The 25,944-nt window shown below is 40.8% G+C and overlaps 1 long non-coding RNA gene across 3 annotated transcripts in view; it reads right to left on the bottom strand.

Annotated features, from left to right (window-relative positions):
* The window catches only part of LOC138283612 (uncharacterized), a 338,993-nt gene extending 313,970 nt beyond the window's left edge, over positions 1–25,023 (bottom strand). The window contains exons 1-5 of one of the 3 annotated variants that reach the window (XR_011201288.1): positions 24,973–25,023; positions 24,732–24,845; positions 24,455–24,560; positions 16,450–16,739; positions 15,264–15,383 (exon numbers count right to left, since the gene is read on the bottom strand). This is a non-coding gene — a long non-coding RNA (uncharacterized lncRNA). Of the gene's footprint in view, positions 1–14,663; positions 15,384–15,875; positions 16,740–24,454; positions 24,561–24,731; positions 24,846–24,972 lie in introns of those variants that run through there. The other 2 variants (XR_011201285.1, XR_011201283.1) reach the window with 2 other exon arrangements.
* Positions 25,024–25,944: the final 921 nt, after the last annotated feature.

The raw sequence follows: 25,944 nt of genomic DNA, 5'->3' as shown, positions 1-25,944 counted from the left end.
GTTATTTCCCTGACAGATTCAATTAAACAAAAAACAGCGTGTACAAAAAAATAAATGTATTTATCCATAGGTTATTTTAACTATACACTCATATTTTTGTAGTTGATTGAATTATCAAGGACAGAGCTGATTAACAGCAGGTTTCTCTTTCCCCCTGAAATCAAACCGCAAGCTGTTCACAACACTAGCAGATGTTTCTATTATTTTGGTTTATTATTTTTTGGGTCCTATGATACTTTCCACTGGTTTTCCATATTTTGCCAAGTACAAAAGAAAGGTAGAACTGGGAACCGATAAACTGTGGCGGTGCTGAAAGAGCAGAGCTGCTCGTTGCAACAGAAGTGACAAACGTGGATGATGCACTTTAGAATATGCAAATATTCAAATATCGATATGAGCGTTCTTTCATTGAGTTTCACGGGACTTACAAAACCCAAACTCTTAACTGAATCAAGTTGCCAATCTTTAAATGAATAAATACTATTAAAATGCTAGAATTCTCAATGTGAGAGTAATATCTATCTGTAAAGTAAACGATGGGAAAAGCAAAGAGAAAATCAAGACGCATATTTTGCAGGCACCCTTGCATCAAGGTAAAGTTATATGTTTGCTCACCTTTTAAGATAGAGATCATGCAATGAGTCACTTTCTAATCACTGGAGGCCTTTTTTCCTTTTAAATGTGCCCTGCATCAATTTCCCTTTGTGGCCTCCTGCTCTAGCCCTGCTTTTCGTTCAGCCAAAGGTTCTGTTCTTAGCTATTTAGGATTTCTTAAAATAAAACACTGAGGGGCTTATTTACAAGCCCCTTGTGCCGCCGCAGCGTCATTTTTTCTGATGCTACAGCAGCGGAGAACACACTGCGCCATATTTACAAAAAGGGGCAATGGTACCATTGCCCTCAGTTTGCGCTAAATTTGGCAGCACCGCGTCACTCCAGAAACCCATGGACACGCCATATTAAATACAATACAGCACATCCCTGTGTTTTTCCTAGTGCTGGGGCTAAATTTAGTTGCCTAGAGCCAACGCTGGCACCCTAGCATCACAGTGCAAGGGTGCCTGCATTGCAGGGAATGATTGTTTATGTGCAGGAAGGGACATCTTGCTGTACATAAAAGAAAATTAACCCCTTTGCTGCCAGGCCTTTTCCCCTCAGGTGCCAAGCCTTTTTTTGGCTTTTTAGGTCAGTTTGCGATTAGACCCTCATAACTTTTCGTCTACAAAAGCTACCCACGCCAAATTTGCATCCTTTTTATCCAACATCCTAGGGATTCTAAAGGTACCCAAAGTTTGTGAGTTCCCCTGGAGGAGACCAAGAAATTAGCAAAAACACAGATAACATTTTCTTTTTAAATGGTAAAAAGGGCTGCAGAAGAAAGCTTGTGGTTGTTCCCCTGAAAATGGCTTCAACAAAGGGTTTGCAGTACTAAAATCACCACCTTCCCAGCTTTGAGGAATAGGCAGACTTGAATAAGAGAACCACATTTTTCAAAACAATTTGGCATTTTACTGGGACACACCCCATGTTTACTATTCTTTGTACTTTCAGCCTCCTTCCAGTTAATGCCAGAAATGGGTGTGAAACCAATGCTGGAATCCCAGACAGCTAAACATTTCTGAAAAGTAGACAAACTTCTGAATTCAGCAAGGGGTTATTTATGTAGATCCTTCAAGGTTTTCCTGCAGAAAGTAATAGCTAAAGTAAAACAATATTGAAATTGAGGTGAACAAAAAGAGCCATTTCTGTCCACGTTTTCTTCTATAATGTTTTCCAGATATGGCAGATTGTTTACAACAATATACTGTTACGTCTGCTGAACTCTTCTGGTTGTGGGGATATATAGAGCTTGTAAGTTCATCAAGAACCCTAGGTGCCCAGTGCTGCCCAGAGTTTTCTTTGTATACGGGGTATACAGCAAGTCATTTGGTGAAATATAAAGAGGGAAAAATAGGTATCAAGTAAACCTTTGTATTTCCAAAATGGGCACAAAATAAGGTGTTGAGAAGCAGTGGTTATTTGCACTTCTCTGAATTCTGGGTACCCCCTACTACAATTACGGGGCATTTCTCAAATAGTCATCTTTTTACACACTGTCTTACATTTGAAAGGAAAAAATGTAGGGAAATTTCTGAATGGGATGACTTGTGGGGCTGTCACCAGATTCTTTTGCTCAGAATCCTGTGCAAACCTCAAAATTTGTCAAAAAAGCATTTGTTCCTCACATTTGGTGATAGAAAGTTCTGGAATCTGAGAGGAGCCACAAATGTCCTTCCACCCAGCATTTCCCCAAGCGTCCCGATACAAATTGTACCTCACTTGTGTTGGTAGGCCTAGGATATGCCCCAAAACGCAATATGGACACATCAAATGTTTACATTGACAACTGACATGTTTTTTGGAAAGTGCCTAGCAATGGATTTTAGTCTTTAGCTCAGCCGGAACCTAGGAAAACCTACCAAACCTGTGCATTTTTTTAAACTAGACACCAAAGGGAGCCCTGGATGGGGTAACTTGTGGCACTCTCACCAGGTTCTGTTATTCAGAATCCTTAGCAAAGTTCTGGAATCTTCCACCCAGGTCTCCTGGCTTGTGTGGGTAGGCCTGGTGCCCGCAACCAGAAATGTCCCAAAACACTATGTGGATACATCAAAATTATCAAATACAAAACTACCTGTTTGTGCATGGTGGGCAACTACGTTTTTGGTCCTTGGCTCAGCAGCCATCTAAGGCAACCTACCAAACCCATACATTTCTAAAAACTAGACACCCAAGGTAGTTCAGGGAGTTGTGACTTAGGTGGATTCCCCCAGTTTTTTCTTACCCAGAATCCTCAGCAAACCTCAAATTTAGTTAAAAAATCATATTTATCCCACATTTCAGAGTGGGCTCACCACACCGGCACAAATTTCCTACCACCCAAAGTTCCTCTCAGTCTCCCGATAAAAATGATACCTCACTTGTGTAGGTGGGCCAAGCGCCTGTGACAGGGAAGAGCCAAAAACATGTTGGAATTGATTGGAAAGCAAAGTAGGTCCTAAAGGGCAGTTTGAAAAAAAACATTTTTAGGCTGACAAGTGAGGCAAAATTTTTATTGGTATAAATGCGACAATGCTGGGTGGTAGGAAATTTGCAGATTCCTTCACATTCCGGAAGGTTCCATCACAAAAATGTGGGAAAATTTGTGATTTCAAGCAAAGTTGGAGGTTTGCAGGGCATTGTGGGTGAGAAAATGGTGCATGGTGCATGTGAAGCACACCACCCTGGAATCACCCAGATGTTTAGTTTTCAGATGTGTCTAGGTCTCGTAGATTTTTCTACATCGCTGCGTCCCAAAGTCCAAAAAGTGCAGCCCTCATCATTCCAAGTGGGCCGATTTTGAGTTAGCCAAGCTCTTGTGGCCCAAACGTAAAACCGAAACCCAAAATAATCAAATGTCCTCTTCCTTGCTGTTGGAATAAGATATTTTAGTGTGCAGAGGGAGAGCTAAAAGATTGTTGCCCCTTCAGTTGTGATGGGGGCATAACCATGTCCATACTGTTGGTAGCAACCACCCTACAATTCTTTTTTTTTTAAAGTTCCCTGGCATTTAGTAGGCTTTCTGCCCCCCCCCCCCCCTCCGGGGAATGGATTGCGGGCAAATGCTACAGCCCACCGGTGGGCAGAACAACTTTGTCCCCATTTATTTGGGGTGGGGGTATGACCATAGCCCAACATCTTTTTGCAAAATAAATCTTCCCCTGCCAGCCCTGACCAGGAGACAGGGGAGGGAGTTACTCCATCCTCTGCAACCATAGAGTCAATAAACTGCTTTCCAGCTCTCTTACCCATTATGCTACTCACTATCATCACCCCTGGCACAAGCCTGGTGGTTTGCTTTCACCAACTATACTTGAGTAAGCTTGCTAGCCTAGGAACATATGGTACTCTTTTTTATGTGGTACTTCCAGTACCATTGGTGGAGCACTGTGCCACTGTGAAAGCTGAACTTCTCATTAATAATTTTCATTTATTATGGGTTAGGAATTTGCATAGAAGCTAACATAGAAAATAATGCACAACTTGGAAAATATGCCCACTTAAGTGGACGTCATAAAATACGTAATGCTTTTATTAAGTGCATAATATTATTAATTGAAGGGCATGTATAAAGAAAATTGTGGTAGGCCGCCAATGCGGCCGCATTCCTGCGGTGCCCATTACAACATCCCCGCTAGGCCGGCGGGTGCAAACCTAGTTTACGCCCGCCGGCCCAGCGGGGATGCGGCCGCAACATAGGAGCCGGCTCCTAATGGAGCCGGCCGTGTTGCGGCCGTGCGATGGGTGCAGTTGCACCCGTCGTGCTTTTCACTGTCTGCTATGCAGACAGTGAAAAGCTGCACGGGCCCTGTTAGGGGGCCCCTGCACTGCTCATGCCAGTGGCATGGGCAGTGCAGGGGCCCCCAGGGGCCCCAGGACTCCCCTTACCGCCAGCCTCTTCCTGGCGGTGCAAACCGCCAGAAACAGGCTGGCGGTAGGGGGGTCATAATCCCCAGGGCAGCGCTGCTTGCAGCGCTGCCCTTGTGGATTATCACCGCCGGGGCTAAAACGGCGGGAAACCGCTGGCCCCGGCGGTGCCCCGGCGGTGCGACCGCGGCGCTACCGCGGCGCTACCGCCGCGGTCGTAATACGGGTCTCCGTACCGCCAGCCTGTTGGCAGTACAGACGCCACCTTACCCCTGGCGGTCTCTGACCGCCAGGGTCGTAATGACCCCCTAAGTATTAAGCATTATTAATTATATAGGCCATAAGTTAGCGAGGTTTGGGCCTAGTCTGCACAGCCTCATATTAAGCTGCAACGTTTAATAAAATCTTGGGAATGTATGTCCAGGGAAATCAATGTATTTACTGTTCACACTGTCGAAGAGAATTGCAGCTTGTTGATCAATATTAAGGAGCGGTATAACAAAATGCTATTGTCTTTGCTGTAGATTTTGTTCTCTGTTTCTAGGTAACAACCGTTGTTTTGATAGAGCTATAGTTAGATGTTTTTCCAAATTATCTTTAACTAAATTGTTTTGCATAAAGTCCAAACATACTAGTCTAATCAGAAGGTTAGTTAGGGAGTCATGGAAATGTTAACACCTTGCTACTACAAAGAATTGATGTTGTTTATCTGTTGAATCTAGATGTATGACATTTTTATTACGCAGTCGTTCTTGCTATTAATTTGTACTGTGACTCTTGAATGCTGGACTGTTAATGCTTCAGCTAAAAGGAGGTTCTTTAGAAGATTTGGTCAACCGGGGTTATTCATGTATGTTTATCATTTGGTTTTGAGATTCATTTATGTGACTTTAGCATTGTTAATGTAGTGAAATGAACTTTCTAACTTTTACATAAAGGTGTGGTTATTCATGGCCAAATGGGTTATGGTGTGTGAAGATCTGTGAAGAAAGGAGTAGTTGATGATGTTTATTAAGTATGATGTTTTAATTGCATTGAGTTAAGGACTTATGGTGGAATCATCATAAGCGTAGTCAAAAGTTCTATCGTACCTCTGACGCGTCCCCTTATAAATTTACAATAAAAGACCAAATACAGACAGACGCACTAACACCACTGAGAGTCACTCAGTGAATAGGGGAAGCTTGCTGAATGTCACTCGCTGACTACAGTTTCCTTGTGAAGCCTAACAGAGCACGATCATGCTTGGAGGTGCCACACAAAGCAATCGAGCACTAGTGTTCTTTATGTTTACCCACTTAGCAGGACTTTGCAGAGAGCAACCTGTCACATTTTGAAGTATTGAAGACATCAGAGGAGAAACATATACAGAAGTCGGGGTACACTGGTGCATTGCACATCACATGTGTATTAACCTCACCAGCTTTTTTGCAGTACGAGTATTCAGCTCGCTCATTGTGATCTTTTACCCTTTACTGTTGTTGTAAGAGCGCCTGGGACTCTCTAACTAGTAAAAGGCTACTAAGTTATTCAGTACTGGTGCCTCAAAACTCTGGCCCACAATAATCGCCGTGTTCATGCTGGCGCTCTTTCTATAGACCGCTAGCCCCCCTGGGTCTCCGCCGGCCGTATAATCTACATTCTGCTGGTCCGGGACATTGCCGGCGGCTCCACATGCAGCTGCACCGGTCGCACAGATCACTGTCTGTAAATCGGGCAGTGATCTGCGTGATGGGGCCCTGCACAGGGCCCCTGTGCTGCCCATGCCAAGTGCATGGGCAGTGCAGGGGCCCCCAGGGGGGCCCCAGAGCACCTCTTCCACCAGCCTTTCCCTGGCAGGGAAAATCGCCAGGGAAAAGCTGGAGGAAATGGGATCATTATCCAAGGGGCAGCAGCGCCCTGTCGGATAATGATGTCGTCCACCGTCAAGCTGCCTGTCGGAGGCAGCCTGGCAGTGGAGGAGGCCCGCCTATGGCTGCTCTCCCTGTCTTCATTATGTGGCGGTCTGGGCCGCCATGCCGGACGGCGGTGTTTACCGCCACTGCCGGCATGGCGGCCCAGAGCGCCAACTTCATAATGAGGGCCCCTGTCTCTTCTGCATCCCCACCATTTGTTTGCTTGTTTTCAAGTTAATATTATGGGCCTTATTACAACTTTGGAGGACGGTGTTAATCTGTCCCAAATGTGACGGATATACTACCTACCGTATTACGAGTTCCATAGGATATAATGGACTCGTATAACGGTAGGTGGTATATCCGTCTCATTTGGGACGGATTAACACCATCCTCCAAATTTGTAATCAGGCCCTACGTGTTTCAAAATCATTTTTTACAAGCTGTTATGTGTGGGTCTGCACTGTTGACCACTTTAGCTGTTTTGATTTTAGAAATTTCTCCTCTGTGATTTATCGCCATGCAAAATAGACTCCACTATTATTCCACCTTTATGAGACGGGAGGTTTGACGCAGATTGAAAAATGATACTCAGAGTGAATATGTAATTATTAAATGCCCATTTTCTTACTTGTATACCACTGCTGTAAGAAAAAATAATAAGTTTCTGGAGTGGTAGAGCACCTGCAAATGGGCCACAGAAAATTTTTGGGATATACTTATGAGCCCCTAGTACCACCTTGTGTCAAATTAGCATACTTTTTTTATGCTAAAATGGCCCAACAAGGTCATAATCCCAGTCCCATATTGACAAAGTGGTGCAATGTATGCATTGCGCCACTTTGGAACCCTTTGCTTTACATTATGCCTGTGCTAGGCATAATGTATACAAAGGGGACGTTCCCCTATTAGGGGGCCTGAAAAAATGGCGCAAGAAAATCTAAGAGATTTCCTTGCGTTATTCTGTACGGCACTTTTCACGCCTGCTCAGAGCAGGCATGAAAAGGGGGCTTTCATTATTTATAATGGGCCCATATGTACTCTGCAGGAGTAGCACCCTTATTTTGGTTGTACTCCTGCAGAGTAAATCAGTAGTGTCATGAAAAAGTACGCTGTTGTCCCCTACCCTGCTCCACGGTGGTCCGTATTTTAGAAACGGAGCACACATGGTGGCGGTGGGGGAGTGGTAAAGGGGGGGCAAGAAAAGTGGTGCTGCACCCAGTGCAGCACCACTTTCCATAAATATGCCCACAAGATCAACAAATACATACCAACACCCCAAGGTAGCTACAGGCACCTGTGAGATTGTCAGACAGCTGAAAATTCAGAGACATATCAAAAGATACATTAGAAAACAGATGAATGGATAGTGATAAAAAAAGTAACCTAAAAAATCAACTACTCAGACAAAAAGGGCGAGATACACTAAGCATTTGTACGGTTGCAAACACTCAGATTTGATGTTTACATTCGTAATACATTATTTTTAGATGTAATAGTCCCATTTTAGCAGTTGGAAAAATTTCTCTTACTTCTAAAATGGGATAACAAATGGATATCAATTCAGGATCTGGAAGGAGAGTAATGTAGGCAAATGACAAATCGATATGCTATTAGTCAATGTTTTGTGATTGAAATCTGTCAGCAAAACATTGAAAAATTACCAAGACTTCAGATGAGTTGGTAACTCATTGACCAAAGGGAATTTAAACAAAAGGGGTGGGGAATGGATAATGTTTAATGGGACCAACAATTACTAAGGAATGTTATATATGTAATACATTTTTTATAAATAAGGTTTCAAATAAGACCAGAAATAACTTGCACATGAACGGAAATGTGGTTGCCAAGAGTGTGAAAAGTTCCCAAGAGTGTGATTTAAGAAGGTTAGGACTGTGCATTATTAAAAATCCGATGTATTTGATGTAGGACTTTGTGTACACCAAAATGTGAAATGATAGGAGAAGGATTAGCCATGAAACATTAGCTGATTTGCAATCACTTTTTACTTTAATTTGGGATTCCTTTTTCCAATAATTAGTTTGATAAGAAAGTAATTACTACAGACATTAAAATAGATTGTTTTGCTGTGAGGGTTGTCAATCAAGATATTGTTGTTCTTCATAAGAAACATACTCTTTGTAGGACACATGAAGCGTAAGATCATTGGGAAGTTTTATGTGGCATACGTTGGACAACATGTTGTGGGGCAGACACATTAGGGACATCTTAAAATAAAATCAAAGAGTGGGTCTGTCCCCAGAGTTTAAGTTGGATGTTTTGGGCTCCCTTTAAAACATGATTCCTCCATCTAATTGCAAACATCCCAAGTTCACTAGAATGTGGGTCACAGCTGCATGGCCAGTGAGGCTTGCTACGTGACTCCTGCAGAACTGGTTCTTAACAGAGACCCATCTGGGTTCCCACTTAGCCTCCAAAGAAAGATGGTGCTGGCAGTGACGGACTCAGTTGGTCCATGGACTCTGGTTGTTTGCTGGGGAATACTGGGTAACACTGGTGGTGAGACAGCTTCTGAGGAAAGATCAGAGGTGGCACTCTCTTTAGTGGTAACCATAGCTAATTGGAATTGCTGACTAACATTTGTGGTGCAGGTATCAATGCAAACAGTTCAAGGAATGTAATCTCCGTCATGTGCCAGTCTTGCTGTTATCAGGGGCTGCACTTGCCGGATTCCATTCCAATTTCCTCCTTAAATAATTTTAGGCTAGAGAGAACAATATTTGTGGGATGGGATTTCTCAATTTTTACTCACCTCTTAACTGTGGATGAGTCTGCAATGTCTGAGCAGGAACATATTTGTTCATTGGCATATGTTCCCATACCTGCACATAATGGATAATGCAGCAAAGTAAGAAACCCCTCAATGGGTCAGAAATTAAGTTAGATTGGTGCATGATACAGAACTGGTTATTTTGAAGAATTTGTATTTTTACCCTCACATTCAGACATTACCTTGCTCTGGGCAAGTGATATTAAGTCCTCAACTTCACGAAGAAGAATCAAATCATTTACATGTCAACAGAAATAGTGATACTTATTTCCACTACAAGTTGACATTTCACTCTGAATATATTAGTTTTTTTTATACAAAAACATTTTTAGGCAAGCATGCAGTCACAAACCCAACATGTGTGTGTAAAATTCTATAGGTGATTCAAAAGCCAATGTGATCAAATATCTACATTATTTACAAGATACGCAAATGTATCCAACATTTTCAGTGTCTGACTGTGGGAGACTGAGTTTATGAAGCATCAATTTCTAGTTGTTTTTCTTTCTTCTAAACTTAACATCATAACTGGACCCTCTCCTTAGATACAGTAACACTTAACCTCAGACTTTTATGGGAATTTGACCAGGATTTTGGTAAATGTTTGTTTAATTTGTCTTACAGTTAATGTGTAGTTATATTTTAGTAGCAAATCAGAGTCTGTGCCCATTTCTTTCTCAAGTAATGACCATCTCAGCTCTTGCAGATCAGGTTAATTTGTTGGATCGGACTACCATGTGCTTTGGGTCCATGAACAGGATGACAAACAAGCAGAAGAGCAAAGAGAAGCTCATTAAACTCTGTACTCTTGCAGACAAAAGGTAGCATAAAGAAGTGCTTCAAGATAAAACTGATCTGATCAAAGGAGACTATGGGCCTGATTACAACTTTGGAGGATGGTGTTAATCCGTCCCAAATATGACGTATATACCACCTACCGCATTACGAGTTCCATAGGATATAATGGACTCGTAATACGGTAGGTGGTATATCCGTCACATTTGGAACGGATTAACACAGTCCTCCAAAGTTGTAATGAGGCCCTGACTCCTTTCAATTAGCACCCTAGGTATAAACATCAACAGAAAACCATTGACTTTGAAAACCTGTTTGGGTGATGAGGAGAAGCTGCTAGTGTTTCGTAGTTGAGTTGTGAGGATGGAGTAAGATTAAGAAATTTCATGTCATCTGTAGGCCAGGGTGAGACATGCGTGGATAGTTTACTTGGGATTAAAGCAGCACAATCAACATCATTTTGAGGCTGGACTTGAGGCTAGAATTCCTGGATGACCTGAAAGGGGGACCCAGCTGACACTTTTTAGAACCACCCTCGATAACAGTGGAAACACTCAGTTTAGTGATTGAAGCAGTTTTGAGGTGTTGGAGCACCACAGAAATGGATAGGACTTCCTTTGAGTGTCAAGAGATGTAAAATCAGCAGTCACAGTAAGGGTGATTTTGAGCTCAACTCATTATCATGGACAAGTGTATCAAGCACCTATTCAACAGAAGGTGGTAGTGCTTGACGACAGCAATTTCGCTCATGGTAAAAAATCCAGCCAGTTACTTCTGTGTCGCATCAGGCAAATGCAATGTGACTTTCCCTACAATTTGCTCCCACATTGTCAGAAAAGGTTGTTTGCTGACTTTCCCCAGCTGAGCTTCCACGTCTTTTTAGACAGTTCTCTGCTGCCTAACTGCTCCAATACCCTCGCCAAAAGTGCTTATCTCTGAGGTGGCATCAACATTTGAGTTCAGTCCTGCATTATTTTCTTGTTGTGCAAGAGATCTGAAACAGCTATAGGTACTTTTCCTACCTATGACAATTAATCACATTCTGAATTTTGTTTGTCCCCCTCTACTAGAAATTGTAGAAAGTCACTTCACCTTGTTTTATGAAGTCTTTAGTTTAAAATGGTGACCCCAGATCCTGCTTAGATATCCTACTGTATTTTTATGCTAGAAACTGCTTTGTGATACAAGCTTTAGGTTGAAACCTGTTTGGTCAAAGATCCCAGTTCATCAAGGAGTAAAATTATTTCTTGATTTTTATTTCCTCTTCCAAATTTCTAGTTAGAACCACATATAAAATGAGACTGATAATGCTGTCTGGTGTATAATAACTGATGCTTCTCTTTTTTCTCTGGATCTGCTATTTGATCTGCTTGATATTACAGAAGGCTTTTCTGTACCTCACTTTTTTCTTCTATGGTACTGAGATTTTTATTTCAGTCTGGTTCTCATTCCCTTTGGATCCAGTTTTCATTATAGAAGTGGGTGTGGACTCTATGAGCTTTTCATTAAAAAATATCGAGAGAGGAAATTGGTTTTCTCACAAGTTGATGGAGCCTAGGCTTTTCCGAATGGCTTTTGTGGTGTGCAGAATTTATATTTTGGATTCAACAAAGCTTTTGAGATGAACACCTAAGCAGGATTGTGGAGGGGCACACTATCCCTGTGGGGGACTGCTCAGAGATAGTGTTATACAACTCTCATTCAATTGTCTGATTGTATTTCTTTTACTCTCGCTCTCTGATTCTATTGTTCTTTCTCCTTTAGCTTCCTTGTGAGCCTCTGTGTGCATAGCAACTACACAGCGGAATTTAGTTTACTACACTTAGGGCCAGATGTAGCAACCCTTTTGCGAGTCGCAAACGGCGAAAATCGCCGTTTGCGACTCGCAAACGTGGGTTTGCAATGCACAAATGCATATTGCGAGTCGTTACCGACTCGCAATATGCATTTGCGACTCGCAAATAGGAAGGGGTCTTCCCTTCCTATTTGCGAGTCGGAGTGGTATGCAACTCCATTTGCGACCGCGTACGCGGTCGCAAATGGAGTCGCAGTTACCATCCACTTGAAGTGGATGGTAACCCACTCGCAAACGGGAAGGGGTCCTCATGGGACCCCTTCCCCTTTGTGAATGGACCCCAAATTATTTTTTCAGGGCAGGGAGTGGTCCAAGGGACCACTCCCTGCCCTGAAAAAACCGAAACAAAAGGTTTCGGATGTTTTTGAAATGCAGCTCGTTTTCCTGTGAGGAAAACGGGCTGCACTTCAAAAAAAAAAAAAACCTTTATTTAAAAGGCAGGTCGCTAACATGGAGGCCTGCTGACGTCAGCAGGCCTCCATGTTAGCGAGTGCCTATACTCGCAATGGGGTCGCAAACTGCGACCCACCTCATAAACATTTATGAGGTGGGTCTTTGCGACCCCATTGCGAGTTGCAGAAGGTGTCTGAGACACCTTTCTGCATGTCAAATTGCGACTTGCAATTTGCGAGTCGCACAGACTCGCAAATTGCAAGTCGCAATTTGATTTTTTCCTACATCTGGCACTTATTCCCAACAACATGACCTTCCATTTGGTTGTTGCTTAATGTGTAGATCACACCTATGTCTGCATATGTGCTATCTGTATTTTCAATGAGCAACATATTGTTGGGTAATTAAGAAAATAATAAAACTGGATCTGTGTGCCAAGCAGCATGTTTCAAGCATGTTGGATTTATGACTTCAAATATTGCTGTCAGAATGTAAGGCGCGTTCTGTCAGAGTTTGAGAATCGTTAAAATGTTTGCAAAAAAAATCAAATTCAAGAAATTTGTAATAGCTATTAGGCACAGAGTGAGGAGTGTACTGTTGAGTGTACCTAAGACATAGGGCCACATGTACGATTACACTTTGCGAGTTCCTAATTGTGACTTTTTGCGACTCACAATTTGGAACTCAAAATGCGATGCACAGACACTGTTTGTAATTCCCAAATGGGTCACAAAGGGCATGCCTCATCAATATTCATCAGGCAGGTCACAATTAGCGACCCATTGGGAATAGCCTGCACTCACAGGGATGGAGGCCTGATGGGGTCAGCAGACCATCATGTCAGTTATTGCTTTTTAAGTAAAGCATTTTTTTAAAAAAGCAGCCCATTCTCCTTAAAGGAAAATGGGATGCATTTCAAAATTAAAAATGAAAAGTGTTGTTTTCAGTTTTTAACAGTACACAGTGGTCCATGGGACCACTGCCTGCTCTTTAAGACCCTTTCCCGTTTGCAAATGGCTTACTACCTCCTTCATTGAGTTGGTAAAAGATAAAAGTTTTATCACCTCATTGTGGTTGCAAAACATACATGCCCTGTGACTCACTATTAGGAAAGGACATCCCTAACACACCCCTTCCTAATACTGACTCGTAAACCCTATTTTGCGATTCAGTAATTGGTGACTGAATCACAAAATAGGGTTGGTACATGTCAAAAGGCCATTTAGCAGTTGCATATGACCCGATTTGCAGTTTGCAACTGCTAAAGACATTTGTACATGTGGCCCATGGTGTGTTTTCCTAAAACAGTTATTTGAAAATAAACTAAGAGAACCAATGGATTAATCACAGTGGGTCTCACCATATCACCACTGGACCACCATTGCGGATTAAACCCTTCTGGCTCTATTTTGAGGTTCCTGCTGGGCCGGCGAGTGGAAACAGTGTTTTTGCCCACCGGCCCAATGGGAAACAAGGGCGTAACATTGCAGCTGGCTCGTAATCAAGCCGGCTGCAATGTGCCGATGCGGTGGGTGCAGCAACACCTGTCGCGCATTCTGCTGCCTGTAATTTGGGCAGTGGAATGCGTGATGGGGCTGTGCAAGGGGGCCCCAGGACTGCCCATGCAGGCCCCAGGGGCCCCCCAACACCCCATTCTGCCAGTCCTTCCATGGCAGTGTAACCGCTATGTAAAGGCTGGCGATATGGGGACTTGTAATCCCCTGGTGGATTACAAATGCCGGGACCGCCAGGCTGCAGGCTGGCGGTGTTGGCAGTCAGACCGTGGCAACTCTGCCATGGTCATAATGTGGCGGTCGGACCACCATGACGGCGGCGGTCTGACCGACTCTGCCAGACTTATAATGAGGTCCAGTGTGTTTCTCTGGGGTGATCACAAAAAAAACCCAGAAAGTTTAAGATTGCATATCAGCATTCTCGCCCTTAAATATTAATCAACTTCAGCTTCAACTGGCTACTGAAAACAGAAGTAGTGGCTATAATTGGCAATGCTAAGTTATTTGCAGAACTTAGCAAACTTTCTGAGTTGAAAGAAGGTGTATGCCTTGGGGCTTATCCCTCCTTCAGTCTAAGTTCTAGCATGTGTGGGAATGCATTTGGTAGAACCAATGGCCTAGATTTATCCTTATTTCATGCACCGCAACTCAATCAAGACAACTTTCTGCACTGCACTGCACTATGCTGCATGAGAAAGAGAGGGCAGGAGTGTGCTATATTTCCCAATATGTCACATGTTAAAGCAGACATCTTTACCAGCACTCTATTGGTACTTGGTTGGTGGAAATTATGGATCATTGCTGTAGACATGCCAAACAGTTCAGATTGAAAAGATAGGAGTTTTGAGTAAACCCTCTCCATCTGGACCGTGCAACACAATCTACATACGCTTTGTAGGAACGCTCCCGAGGACAAAGAAAGGGAAAAATACATTCTATTGGAAGTGGACTCATTTTCACAACAACCAGTAGCCTTTCCAAAAAGAAATAATACATCACTCACCAAATGCAAGATATTGATTTGAGATATTTTCTTTTGTTTTGGAATATCATATTTCAATTCAACAGATCATGAGCAACACTTTGTGATGGAAAAAAACAGATAAATGGACCCGTATATACACATTAATCAGAGATCTAACAGTTCCAACAGATTTTAAAATGAAGGAGAAATAGAGAGATTGAATAGAAAAGTTGAAAAAAGTTGAGAAAATGATAGATGCTAAAGGATGTGGATAGGAAAACCACTTGCATTATGTACTTCAAGCCCTACGTGCACAAATTCACTCAGGAATAGGCACTAGTCCCGATCAAGCACTTTTTGGGAAGCTAATCGATGGGTGGATTAATTTTGTCGTGCCGGCAGATTTAGGCACTCCAAGAGAATGGGGGCAGTAACAGAAGTGTTTTTACAGGAAAATGTTGACAGACTAGCAGAGGTACATGCAGCTGTAGTTTCTGCAGATGAGCAAATAAAAGAAGAAGTGAAACTCCGATATGACATCCAAAACAGATATTAGACAGATGAATATTAGAGATGAACGCATGACAATTGTTTCTGGTAAAAACATCACCTTTCCAGCATTGATGTTTTTCAGGGCCATATGTAGTCACAGACTAATTGTCCCTTGCTGTATCAAGTACTAATGCCTGAAATAAGTCAGAAACACTGGATCCCATTGGAGAGACGAAATCTGTAAAAACAAAAAAACATGTAAAATATGACCAGTGTACTCCCCTTACTGGCCGAAATAGTAGTAAGTCAGCAATGATGCAATGAAAAGTGTACATAGACAATTTTCATGTTGATGTGCAAAACATGAGAGATGTGTTTTCTTGATTGTGAATATTGTGTTAGTTCTTTTAGATGACACCTGGTATTGCATGACAAAAGAAAAGAAGACCACATAAAGCACCAAAATTATTGGATAGTTTACCTTACTTTTAGTGTAACAAATGATCGTAACAATGTTTTTCTTTCAGCAAACCTTTTATGCATGTCTCTGTATAGTCTAGTTTGTTAGTATATTAGCTAAAAGACAAGGGCCTTCATCGTATTAGAAGATATTTTTTCAGAAGACCTCCATCCATGTTTGCTCTTACTGATTTTATAATAGGAACATTTGCTTTTGATTTCTTTTCTGCTGATTGTCAAGGTACACCAAAAATACAACTAGTAAATACAAATGTATGACCTAACATAACTGTGGGTGTAGAAGATTTTAACATAATGAACAGAATGGTAAAAAGTTTAATGGGACACACACATTAAAAGTATCATGGGGCACATGTAGTCAGGATAAATTATGCTATTTATTCAACAGTTTTGCAATTCTGTATTACAAGTTTCATATGTTTATTCTTGAACGCTCTATATGGAATCCTCACAGTGTCTCCACTGTCTAAGATTCCAGAGCATCCGTGTTGGCAGATGTTCATGGACGCCGGTCTTGTATGGCAGCTGAGGTTGTTGTGGGTCCACCACAGTAAAGAAACTGAATGAACTTAGAAGCTCGACTGCGTGTTCTTATTTCAACAAACACTCTCTGAAGCTTCTCTTACTTCAACTCTTCTTACATAATTTTGGTACCAGGAGTGGGGTAACTGTTGTTCCCATAAGTGGACCCACTGACAGATTCTATAGCCGCTGGATTTAAATTGTCGGCATATCCATTGGAAACTATCCACAGTTCAGTGGTATTTCATCGAGTTGTATACACTGAAATTTATAACATTTTATTTTGAAGGACAACTCGTTACCTGGATACGAGTGACGGCTGTTGCCTTGATACTGCTTGCGCTGGCAAATGGGTTACTGCAGCCGGCAAACCGACTCTTTCAGAATGTCCCTCTGCATCCTTTGAGCCCATTGCTGCACCAGCATCATCACAATAGCGTATACAATATGCTACTACATATTTCCTGATAGTTGTGTGACAGAGGATGATTTGATCTGTGCAGTTAGCAATAAGTCTTTTAAAACAAGGAAGGGGTACAAGAGCCTGTTTCTGCTGTGGTTCTCCAATCCTATCGGAAATAATCATCATGCCCTGCAATAGGAAAAAAATGCTTGAAATGTAACAAAGTAGGACATTTTCAGGTGGTGTGTAGAAGAACAGCTATTGGTGTTGGCACAACTAGCAATCTTAGTAAAATGAAGGTTAGTAACATACATACTAATGATTTTTAAGATCAGACTCAGAGTTATGTAGAAAGATTTTCCAATGTAGTTTTGACTGTGGATTCTTTGGATCCTGTCATACACTTGAAAACCGAGTTTATCAAGGGGCCTTTGTGTGAAGCACTCGTGGATGGCAGAAGTAAAACAGTTATGGCAGATTCGGGAGCTTCTGTAACAATTTTGGCGGCTACTACTTATTTTAAGTTTTGGTCAGATTCAAATGTTTTGGAACGCCCTGATATAAGTCCTAAAGCATTTGGTGAACATGATATTGAACTCCTTGGATTCTTTTGTTCAAATTTAGAGATTTTGGAGAGGTGCACATATACAAAAATATACGTTGCGGTTAATGGGAGAGATATTGTGAACTGTAAAGATTTAGCTAGGCTTGGCATTATTCTGCATCCTGGACATGACATTCCTATTGTTTTGGGAGACATGCCTCCTCTTAGTAATGGAAGTGATGTTTCTTTATCTCTAGTTTCTGCCGATGGAGTGTTTGAGCAATTGAAATTTCAGTTTCCCAAAGTTTTTGCAGATAAGGTTGGAACTGTTCAAGGCTTTGAGCATTGTATTAAATTAAAGAAAGGAGCTATACCCATAGTGCATAAGGTCAGATCTGTACCTTTGAGCATTGGGCAAAATTTGAGGGAGTTATTAGATAGGTTGGTATCTTAGGGAATAATTATGCCTACTACCGGTTCTTCTGAGTGGGATTCTCTCATTGTTCTCACAAAGAAGAGGTTTGGAGATCTTTGGCTTTGTGTTGATTTGAGATCTCTTAGCAGAAATATTTTAGTAGCTTGTCATCCTCTTCCCCACATACAGGAAATGGTGACACGCATAGGTAAATCTAAGTTTTTTTCTACTTTAGACCTACATTCAGCTTACCATCAAATAGCACTAAGTAAAGTTTCCCAACCACTTACTGCTTTTGTCACACCTTTTGGTGCATTTAAGTATTGTAGATTACCATTTCGTCTAGCATCTGCTGCTAGTGTTTTCTAAAAGATGATGGACACTTTATTTGGGGCACTGGATAATGTTCAAGCATTCCAACATGACATACTGGTTCACAGTGAGACAGTTGAGGAACATATTCAGGCTTTGAAGAAGGTAATTGTTTTGTTTTACAATCACGAGACATGACAGTCAAATCAGAGAAGTACACATTCATGCTGAATAAAGTAGAATATTTGGGGCATACAATTTCTGGAGATGGTGTAAAACCAAAATCTTGTAATTTAGAGGCAATCAAAAATGCTCCAGCCCCCAATTTTTGGGGTTGTGTGAATATTATGCAAGATTTGTTTAAGGCTTTGCAATCATGGTTCAACCTTTTCAATTGTTGCTTAAAAAAGGCAACAAATCTGTGTGGGACAGTCAAGCAGCTGATGCCTTTCAGAATATTAAGTTGGTAGTTTTGTATGCTCCTGCTCTTAAGCCCTTTGTCTCTTTGGCCACGTTTTGTATAACTGTTGATGCTAGTCTTAAGGGGATTGGTGCTGTGTTAGGCCAGTGGGTCAGGAACACACTGTTGCTTTCGCTTCAAGATCTCTTACAGATGCAGAGAGTAATTATAGCACAATTGAAAAAGAGGCTTTGAGGTGTGTATGAGCGTTGCAAAAATTTTAAATGTAAAACATATTTGGCCAGGTGTGATCTATACACTGATCACAAACATTTAGGGCCAGATGTAGCAAAGGTTTAGCGACTCGCAAACGGCAAAAAACGCCGTTTGCGAGTCGCTAAAGCCACTTTGCTATATTGAAATGCATTTTGCGAGTCGGAACCGACTCGCAAAATGCATTTCCAAGTCGCAAATAGGAAGGTGTGTTCCCTTCCTGTTTGCGAGTCGCAATGCGATGTAATTCCATTTGCGACCGCGAATGCGGTCGCAAATGGACTCGCAGTTACCATCCACTTGAAGTGGATGGTAACCCAGTCGCAAACGGGAAGGGGTCCCCATGGGACCCCTTCCCCTTTGTGTCTGGACAAAAAAATAATTTTTCAGAACAGGCAGTGGTCCAATGGACCACTACCTGCCCTGAAAAATACCGAAACAAAAGGTTTCGGTTTATTTTTCAAAGTGCAGCTCATTTTCCTTTAAGGAAAACGGGTTGCACTTTGAAAAAAAAAAACTGCTTTATTTAAAAGCAGTCACGGACATGGAGGTATGCTGACTACAGCAGGCCTCCATCCCCATGAGTGCCCTGAATCGCTATGGGGTCGGAAATTGCGACCCACTTCATTAATATTAATGAGGTGGGTCTTTGCGACCCCATAGCAACTCGCAGAAGGGACTCGCAAATTGCAAGTCGCAATTTGGGAATTTGCTACATCAGGCCCTTAGTGTACCTTCTTTGTGGCAATGGTTTGGGTAAAGCATCTGCTCACTTGGCGCGTTTGCTTTCTAAATTGCAGGAGTATAATCTTAGTGTGAAATATGTAGAAGGAGGGAAAAATACTTGTGCAGACTGTCTTTCACGCATGCCATTGCCGCATTCTGATGATGCCATTGCAGACCATGATACAGAGTGTGTTGTGGGTTTAGTGGATGCTGTTTAAGCTTGTGATGGCATTATTGCAAAGGATGACTGGATTGTGGCCATGTCTAAAGATGAAGTGTTGACACAGATTTTGTACTTCATTAAAAATAGTTGACCTTTCGAAAAGAATCTCAAAGGTGAGTTAATAACTTTTACTTAAATTGCTATGGAATTGTCATGTGAGAATGTTATATGCATTATGGGTGGATTATTTGTACCACCTAGTGATCTGAGTTTAAAGATTATCAAAATTGCACATGAGAGGCATATAGGCATTTCTGCTACATGCAAAAAGTCAAAGGGAGTTTATTGGTGACCCAGTATAGGCAAACAGGTAACTAATTTTGTGGACAATTGTTCACACTGTGTTGCTTCAGATAAACACTAGAAGTGTACTACCAAACCTTCGTGTAATGTTCCTCTTCCTGACTAAGCTTGAGATAAATTAGCCATAGATTTTTCCGGTACTTTTCATTTATTACCTAAATCAATTAAATATGTATTTGTTGTGATTGATTACTTATCCAAATGGATTTATTATTCATTTGTGGAGTTTGCTAATTCAGAATCTATAGTTTCTTTTCTGGGGAAACTGTTTCTTGTTGAAAGTTCTCCTTCCTTCATTGTTACAGGCAATGGGGTGCATTTTACATCCAAAAAAATTGAAGATTTTATGAGAAAATGTAATGCAAAGCATGCTCAAGTAGCTCTATACAGCCCAGCGTCAAATGGTCTTTTAGAAAGGGCCAACAGAAGGGAGTTTAAACAGCTATTGCTGCCAATGTAGATGTCTTGTATTTTCTTAAAGAGAACATTTGGGCTTATCTCACCACACCTGAGACTACTACAGTGTTGTCTCCTTTTACTCTTCTTAGAGGCAGGGAGGGGAGAACCAATTGCTTCCATCTTGGGTGACTCACAGTGAAGTGAATAAATCCAAATGTTTGTGTGGAATTGATTGGAGCAAATTATAAAACAGATTTTTTGAAAAACAGAGGTTGCAGAAGTACAACAATGATGTCAGAAATAAGGTTAAAGACGTACCAATCAGTGTACAGGATTATGTTTTGATCAGAAAACCTCAGAGAGTTCTTAAAGAAGAATCTAAGTTTTCCTTACCTATGAAAGTCATCAAAGCTAATAAGACTTCTCTTTTGTTGGAAGGAAAGGGATGGTGGAATAGGAACAGTGTGGTGCCTATTTCTGCATCGCAAGTTGACATTTTGAGAAGAGAATATTCCAACAGGGATTTTCACATGAACACTGATAACATGCTTTCAACAACTATTGGTGCTAGCAAGAACATAATCACTGACATTCCAGAGTTGCAAGACTCATTCCATTCTGAGAATGATGATGGGGAAACTAGTGCTTTTAATACTCAAGAAATGTGTGCTTACAAAGGAAGAGATATTGTAGTGCAGCGTACTCGCAGCAATCGTACGGTTAGATCACCATGTAAATTCTCTGATTTTGTTTTGAGTTAATTTATCATAGTTATAGCTTATTTTTATTTAGTTGTAAGGAAAGTCAAAGATGTACTACTGTATTACAGGTTTCATATGTTTCATCTTGAACGCTGTGTATGGAATCCTCACAGTGTCAGCACTGTTTAAGATTTCAGAGCATTCGTGTTGGTAAGGGTTGACGCCGGTCTTGGATAGCAGTTGAGGTTGCCATGGGTCCACCACATTAAAGAAACTGAATTAACTTAGAAGCTCGACTGCATGTTGCTATTTCAACAAACACTCTTTGAAGCTTCTCTTACATCAACTCTTCTTACAAGGTTATAATAAGACAGGAAAAATAAATGGTTCTCAAGCATCCTTGTGTGCTGCATGTGCAGAGGGGAGATCTATTGCAGATTGGGACAAACCTCATGGGAGCAGATTGTATCATGGATAAGGAGTATGAGGAGGACAAGGGACATGTGGAATTAGCAACAGCGTTCAGCAATAGAATGCTTGGTCCTTTGGAATAGACTGACATGGAAGAAAGCAAACAGCATAAAGCAGACTCTAGTCTAATTTTTCATGTCCAAGAACGTTAGATCAAGCTAAGATGCTATGAAGGAAAGATGAAAAGGAAGCACAAGTGTTCGGATGGTCATGCCTTTGTTGCCCAATCTTATTTCCAGATGTATGGAGCCTCTTAAAAACTTCCAATTTATTTTTCTGCATTCTACATGCTGTTACATTCAAACAGTGCGTATATGCAAACAGATTACTATGATCTAGAAAAAGGGAGGAAAAGGTGTACCAAGTTCTAATATAGAATACCTTTCACATGCCAGAAAGGCCTGGATGTCTCTCTTGTGACCTTCTATTGTGGCAGAGACCCATCCTGAACTGACCCATGACAAAACTCTGTGACAAACATAAAAGGCCACAAGTCAGTGCTTCAATTAACTTTCGGTGGGCTCAGAATTTCGCACATATTAGTTCCTGGAAAGATTGTGTGCCTCTGTGCTGGGACTGCTGAATTCCATTTTCATAAAACATGTTCATTGTGGTTACTTGACAGTGTTGTTTCTCTCCCTTCCAGAGGAGCTAATTACAGTGTTATGCTGTTGGCAGCCTTGATCCTTTAACCACTATGGCATGCTAAGCCTCCTTCTTCTTGCGGTGGAGGATGTAGCCTGAATTAAGCTGCCCAGAAGGAATGGAGGTGTTCCAGAATAGGGTGAGTTAATAAGAGTTTTCACAAATGTATATGACTACAGCTTTTCTGTGATCTACATGGCATGCAACCAAAAATAAAGTCTGGCTGTGTTAGATTTAGATCTTAGTGAGGTTAGTAATAGTGACGACTGGGTGCACCCATTGGCATTGATGCTGTAGAATGTTTGAATGATGATATAAATGAAGGTGAGTGAAAATCACCTATGGGAACAGTTTTTATAAATTGCGTTGTATGGTATGCAGTTGAAGACGGTGAGGAAAAAATAATTTGGAGCCTGCTTTGTAAATATTTATGGAGCTTGCTGAGAGACTTTCTTTCAGTGGTGATCCATTGTATTGGTGGAGACCGATATATGCAACCAGTGGGTGCAAGGCTGGAGATTGTGAAATGATACAGTGGTTAGTTACGCACCATTGCTACTATTAAGTCAATCAGAAATATTCATTGATGGCCAGGAACTGATCACATACCAGCATACATTGGTTTTTTGTGATTACGTTTTAAAGTAAAAAGTGCCTGAGTCAAAGCTCCACATTTATGTGGAGACCTAGCTCATAATGTTCAAAGACAATAAATTATGTTATGTTCTCTTCAGACTGATACAAGGCTGATAAGTCAATGTCCCCATCACCTCAAATGAGAGGGTGGCAACATCTACTACTAAATTCACAAGGCTTTGTAACCGTCCACAACATCCATAGCCTTGACCTGAAGTCTTAAGGGACACTCTAAGCACATTCTCTAGTTGACATGGGAGTATCACCCATGTCCTGGGACATATATATTAAGCATTGGTAGCAGCATTCCTTTTTTCTGACTAGTCTGACTGATACTCAAAATACCTTTTCCTGTTTGAGTATGAGTAGAGTGCCCATAAGCAACACTAGAATAATGGTCCACTTAAATGTAATGCCAAAACTCCACACTGACATCTGTGTGTGCGTGCCATTTGTGTGTTCAATGTATAGTGACTGGTAGCAGGACCCTATCATTATTGTGAGCAAGTGGATGCACAGACTATTTGTATCCATTTGGATGCCTTTGGTAAACCATAGTATAAGCTGGACATTATGTGACAGATTCCAAAGACATCAGTAGTGTATTGTGTGAATTCCAGAGTACAAAGGTGTATCCTCAGGCACTAAAATGTGGAAATATGGAGACAGAGATGCTTTTGAAATACAGCAGTAAGGTGTGTTAGTAAGGAGAATAGCTATAAAGGGGTTCCCCAATAAGATGAGCGTAGCTCGAACAGGGAAATAGTCAATGTGGAAAACACTAATAAACGAGCTACAATAATAAGCCTAAAGATATAATAATCCTTAGGAACAAATCACTATGAGTACAGATAATTATAGAATGATAAACTAGAACCTACTAATGACACATGATACTGGTCTGCTAGCCATAGATAAATGTAGATAAATATTGACAGATGAAATTATTCTATCGTAAAATCATGCACTTTTATTCGATAATTTTACAAACATTTAAAAACATGGACAACATATGACAAGATAAATCAATAAAAGAAAAGATACCTAACTCAGACAAACCACACTCAGACTAAATAGAAAGAACAATAGAAAAAATATATATCTACAGATGAAGAAGCTGCACTAAATGTGCTAATATTAACCTAATAATACAAATAAACTGAAGTGTCCTATAATAACAAAGCCATACAATAGGGAAACGTAATGGGAGAAAAATTCACAGATATTCAATGTTCTGATACAAAAATAATCTATACTAAGAAAAAAGCATCAATGGCGTAGCTCTGTCAGAGAGGTACCGTAGGGACCCAAGGCCTACGCGTGTTTCGGTGTTCCTAGTTAATAAAGGTCACCTTCTTCAGTGCCGTTCCCAATGGTACAGTTCAATGATTATCTAATTTTAGCAGCCGAACTTCCTGTTCAATTAAAGAATAGGTTCAGGATGTATATGGATAACGTAGTCACGATATCTAATAAAAAGAAATATAGTTATATAAGGATATAATACTATGCTACTAGTGTCCCGAGAGTCACCAATTTTGTTTTTTTGTATGAAACTAAGGAAAATGGTGGCAGAAGAACATGTTGTTATGTTAAGATAGATCCCATACAAGTCAAGATGGTCGTTAGACTGCAGAATTAGTGAAAAAGTTGAAAAAAGAAAAGTATAAGATAGAAATTAACAAAATAGTTGAAGTAGCTAGATTGAAATGGCACAAAAGTATTAGATAGTTAGTATATTCCAGTTAATGGGTGCCTTATAGCGTGCATTTCTGCTCTTTTTCTCCATTCTATAAGGACATACAACCCAGTGTGTTAGAAAATTAGTTATAGTAAATTGATATTTATATTCTTACTTGTAATGTCTTTTGTGTCAGTTTGTACCATGTAGCTGACAAATGGCTGTTTAATTCTCACAATGAGGCAGGCGAGTGCCTCTTGTTACAGATGGTGGTGAACTGGCTGAGGGCAAAGAATGATAAATAGATAGATAAATAGATACTTTAGTCACAGAATAGAAAAGCTGGGTGAGACAATATCTAAACAGTAATGCACTTTAGTGACCAATAGCACAGTTAGTCAATAAGTGCTTCGTTTTTTTATATATTATTATCTATAGGGACTCATAGTCACCTGGGATAGATAAGGTGGATCATGCTAATAAGCTCCGATTTATAATTTGTATCGGTCCTCTGATTTCAGAAAGATCCAATGTCTAGTCCAAACTATGTAAGTATGATGAAGAAACTGAATAGAAACAAAAAGGGAAAAATACATTGTTTAAATGGTCCGCTAGTATGTGACGAGGCTTTCATACTAGTGTGAGCTACTCAGATAAACAGAGTTGGAAAAAAGCTGTTCTACAAACACTTACCGATAGTCCGGATAACTTCGCGTATAATGGTTCGACTTGGCGGCCGCCGGTCGCATTCTATTTTGTAAGCAGGCCAATTAATGAGTTGCGTGCGGTACTAGACCGCGCGCATAGAGTATGATGTGGTAATCGAGAGCGGTCGCCATATTGAAATGATACGAGTAAACAGTCCTATACTGAATGGACAGGCTTATAACAATAGACTTGAAGGAAACAGTTATCCAATATGGGCCATATATTAAAATGAATTGTATGGAACAAAAGTAATGTCGATTAGACACAGATATCAAATTAAATAGATAATTATGAGATGCTCATAATGGCTCTAACCTACGTATATAGATGCAGCTAGGGAAAATCAAAAGATCACCATATTGAACCGAACTAATTATTGAAATGTTGATTTGATGGGAAAGTTATTATAAAATAGCAAAAGAGACTAAGCTGACTAGTGAAATGGAAAGAAGCTCAATTACATTTTTATCAATACTGCTAAGCTGGACAATGAGCATCAAAGAATATATTCCAGTTAGTTGGAATAGGCAATGTTATAGACGTCTACCTCGTAATAGTTGATAGGTCTTCAAGATGGACTAGCAGGGGGATGGAAGAGGCGAAGGGGAAACTTATAGTTGTCTAATAAGCAAACTATACCCACATAGATAAAGGCAGAAACAATATGTTTCACTGTGTATGCTTGAAAGATAAATAGCTCTAATTAAATAATCGCATTTTTCCAAGGAGCATATTCATTCAATCCTTTTTCACAACTATCTAGGGTAAAGATCCAAAAGACTTCTTGTTTTTTCCTGATTTTGTGATCTTCTATCTGTCCATATTTTTTTATTCGTTCCACGACTGTCCAAGAGAGGTCATCCACTTTGTGTCCATGTTGTTTCCAATGTAGGACTAATGGGGCACTCTCTTTATCAATACAAATATTGGACATATGTTCTAATTTTCTTATTTTGA

This window comes from Pleurodeles waltl, chromosome 1_1, assembly GCF_031143425.1.
Source record: "Pleurodeles waltl isolate 20211129_DDA chromosome 1_1, aPleWal1.hap1.20221129, whole genome shotgun sequence".
In the NCBI taxonomy this organism is placed as follows: Eukaryota; Metazoa; Chordata; class Amphibia; order Caudata; family Salamandridae; genus Pleurodeles; species Pleurodeles waltl.
The sequence above is the reverse complement of the archived record's forward strand: the minus strand, read 5'-3'. Positions and strand labels throughout refer to the sequence as shown.